The sequence below is a fragment of the Trichechus manatus genome, unplaced genomic scaffold (genome assembly GCF_000243295.1).
Source record: "Trichechus manatus latirostris isolate Lorelei unplaced genomic scaffold, TriManLat1.0 scaffold00239, whole genome shotgun sequence".
Taxonomy (NCBI): domain Eukaryota; kingdom Metazoa; phylum Chordata; class Mammalia; order Sirenia; family Trichechidae; genus Trichechus; species Trichechus manatus.
Window position 1 is genome coordinate 471,348 of NW_004444175.1, and position 4,095 is coordinate 475,442.

Consider the following 4,095-nt stretch of genomic DNA (forward strand, 5'->3'; position numbering starts at 1 on the left):
TTACTGGAATGGATTCCTCACACACAAGGATAATCCTTTATTTGAGGTTTAGTCACTTGAATTCCTCTCTGTATTCTTCACTGTCAGGCTTTGCAATTTTTATTTATTCTTGGTAGAATGCACTTACTATTTTAGTTATGGCACTTCTCACTCTAAGCCCCTCTTTTCAGGGCCTTAGAGAAAGAAAAGTCTTTAGCTAGAAATTTCTCATGCTTGTTGACAGTCTGGAAATGATTTATTTCAGAGGAAAGTAGAGGTGAAAGAGTAGAAAGATCATTTATTCTACCATCTTTGAGAAGTCGATTGTCAGTAATCACAGGTTTATTGTTAAATGAAATGTGATGGGTTGCAACGTTTAATTTTACTGCTTTTATCTTTGTTGAAGAAGTGACACTAAGGTATTTTAAAGTCTCATGAATAGATTAAACCCAGTAGGCTAGAAAATTCCTGTGGCTAAAATAATTTTAATTTATTCTCTCCCCTATTAATATGATTAAATAGGTTACTGTAACACTAGATAATGCAAATCATGCTTTAACCTATTGTATATTTACATATATATTTATATTTATTCATATATGAGTCTATATATAAACTAATATTTAATTTTCTATGGGTGTCCTTTCAGATGTTTTCAACAAATAACTTCTTCCATACATGGACGAATCTATAATAATCAGAATTCTTATTCTCAAAAGCCTTGACTCAATATCTTGACAGTTTAATTCATTGTTTTCCAAAGCTCCCTCTCCATAAGAATTATTGCATATATACTTAGGACTAAATTATATAAGAGTTAGAATTACTGAAACAATTATTCAACAGTATTTCAAAACGCATCAAATTCATTCTGGGGCTCTCTGATTTTGCTATGTAGAAATAAAACCTTTAGACTAATTTCTTTAGAGAATAGCAAGATTCAAGGCAATCTGTTGCTCTTGTCTCTTCTTTTTCTGTTAAAAGAAATTCTTCAAAGTAAGTTACTGCCAATCACTTCAATGCTATCCATGGAGGGGAAGAGAAAGAATGGTAGATGTGCTTAAAAGACTGTTCTGATTTCCCAAGTCTGAAGTCTTCAGTACAGACTATTAAATAGCAGACATATTCTACAGAGACTGGAACTAGATATGGCTATTAACAATGTAAAAGAAACTTGTGATTATCTTCTTAATTATATGCAAGAGCAGGCTGTTTATGAAAGTTAAGTCCTCTATAGTCAGTTCTGATTTTTTATGCTAACCTTGAAGATTTCACCATGGAAAAAATCCACTGAAATATTGAATGCACATAGAGAGAATGATTTCTCAAAAGCAACTTTATATACCAGAAGGAAATATAGGGGAAAAGCGACATTAAAAACATAAAGACACAAATTATGTTTATTATTATATTCTTATTATCTGAACCTCAAAACCTGACTTTAGCTCACAAGTAAAATTAAAGTACATAACGTACTAAGATGTACATAGTTCTATTTTGTTTTGTTTTTCACCATACCTGAATTATTCTTTTCTTATGATAAAATGAGATATGTATGCAAAATGGTTAGTCAATGTGTGTTTTTAATATTTAAATAAAATATTTGGGGGCAAAAAAAACCAAACAAATAACCTGTACTTAGTTCCCTAATAAAATGTTTGACTGAGAGTAGGACCAAAAAAACCAAACCCACTGCTGTCAAGTTGATTCCAACTCATAGCAACCTTATAAGATAGAGTAGAACTGCCTCATAAGGTTTCCAAGGCTGTAAATCTTTATGGAAGCAGATTGCCACATTTTTCTCCAGAGGAGCGGCTAGTTGGTTCAAACAACTGACTTTCAGTTAGTAGCCGAGTGCTAACCACTGTGCCACGGGGGCTCCTTGAGAATAGGACAAAGAGTACAAAAAACCAAACCTCTTGCCATCAAGTCAATTCCGAGTCATGGCGACCTCATGTGCGTCAGAATAGAACTGCACTCCATAGAATTTTCAATGACTGTAATCTTTCAAAAGTAGATCATCAAGGCTTTCCTCCAACACACTTCTAGATGGATTCAAACCACCAACCTTTTGGTTAGTAGCCAAGTGCTTAACTGTTTGCGCCACCCAGGACAAAGAGTAAACCACTACTACGTTTAAATTCTCCTTCTTTTCCTTAGGGCAGACTCAATAAGAGGTAAACTGGACATCCTTCACCCATCTGTCAGTTTGTTGTTCTGTGATGGCTTGCATGGTGCTATGATATTGGAAGCTATGCCACCAGTATTTCAAATACCAGCAGAGTCACCCATGGTGGACAGGATTCAGCAGAGCTTCCAGACCAAGACAGACTAGGAAGTAAGGCCTTGCATTCTACTTCCAAAAATTAGCCAATGAAAACCTTATAGATCACAGCAGAATATTTTCTGATACAGGGTTGGAAGATGAGCCCCCTAGGTTGGAAGACACTCAAAATACACAGTAACCACAATAGACTCCAGCCTACCAATGATCATGAAGATGGCACAGGATCGGACAATGTTTTGTTCCATTGTACATGGGATCATCATGAATCAGAGCCAACTTAATGGCAACTAACAACAGCAAACTGGACACAAGTATTGTAAGTCAGGAAGGCCCCAAAAGGAGCACACCATCCCTAGGATAGAGCTCAAGACGTTACATAAACAGTGCACTGGAGCCAGCCTCACCTGAACTGGAATTGTCTTAGCTTATTGCCCCAGGGAGCACAAGCAGACCCATAAGGAAGGCATATAAGGAAAACTTCCCTCTTTTCCTCCATATTCAGAAGGGCACACTGATATCACCTTTGTAGGTATAAGGGGAAAGAAAGAAGTGACTGTTGATTGACTTTCCAATATTTAAAACTATTATGCTCACTTGAAAAACTTTTTGTCAGCACAAAAGCAATACTTTTCACAAATTCTGAAATGGTATATAATTTTATGTTGACTCAAACATTATTATTGCTGTATATGGACCACAGAGGGACCATCTGTCAGGCATATTATTTGGGACACAAATCCCAGCCTGTGTTTAAAAAAAAAGAAAGAAGAAGCATTACATAAAATGCTCAGTTAGCTGTTAGCCAGGGCTCAAAATGAAAACATGTGTGAGTCGTTCAGAACTTACAAATAAATAAAAATGGAAAGGTCAGCAATGGTCTTTCTCCCTCACTGTTACTAGACCTTTGAAATAAACCCAGGAAATGTATGCAGGTGGTTTTTTGATTAATTTGATAGAGGTACATCCATGGGACCAATTTACAAGTGATTTGCAGGCAGGCTGGCATTACTGAAATAAACGGCACTATTACTATGATTTATGCTACTACTCCTAACACAAATGATAAAGTGAAATTTACAGTCCTTAATTACCACCATGAAAAATTGGGAGGGAAAGAAAAGAGCAAAGATTGGCAATTTGCAAACTTGTCAGCAGGGCAAGATGCAAAAATCCATTTGCTTTATTTAAAAAAAAGAGAGAGAGATTGCATAAATGGGCCTAACCGTACTGTCATCAATCCATTGGCCGAGAGCAGGAAGTTCAAAAAACAAATGACCAGAACTTAACCTTGAGATGCCAGGAAGTGTGGTTTAGGAAAGCAGTTGACGAAATGTAGTCTCTAGTTATGAAGAGCAGTGAGGAGATACAACACACCACTGCACATTACTCTGGGCCACTCGCGAGACCTGTTTGCTCTTGAATCACTTCCTATTATTTTCTTTAACTGTTTTATAGCAGGGAAAAAAGAAAATTAAAAAAATCTTGTCTGCAATTTTTTTTTCTTGTCCTTTCATGTTGAGACACATACTGGAAGTCTCATGATATTTAAAGATACTTACAGAGATATTGTTATCCATTTAATGCTAGGAAAGCTCTACAGAGAACTTAATATGAGAGACGTAGCTCAGGCATTGCAATTGTCCAAAGGTTAGGAATAACATAAATGCCCAGTTAGCTGGGCCTATTGACCCATTCCTCTCTTCATCTTCCATCTCTTCCTATTTTAACAGTCCAGTCATACTCGATTTCCAACACCTAGTCCCGTCCTTGACTGACCTACTATCAGGGAATGCCTTGGGTTCAAACAGGCCTTCTAATCAGGACTTGCA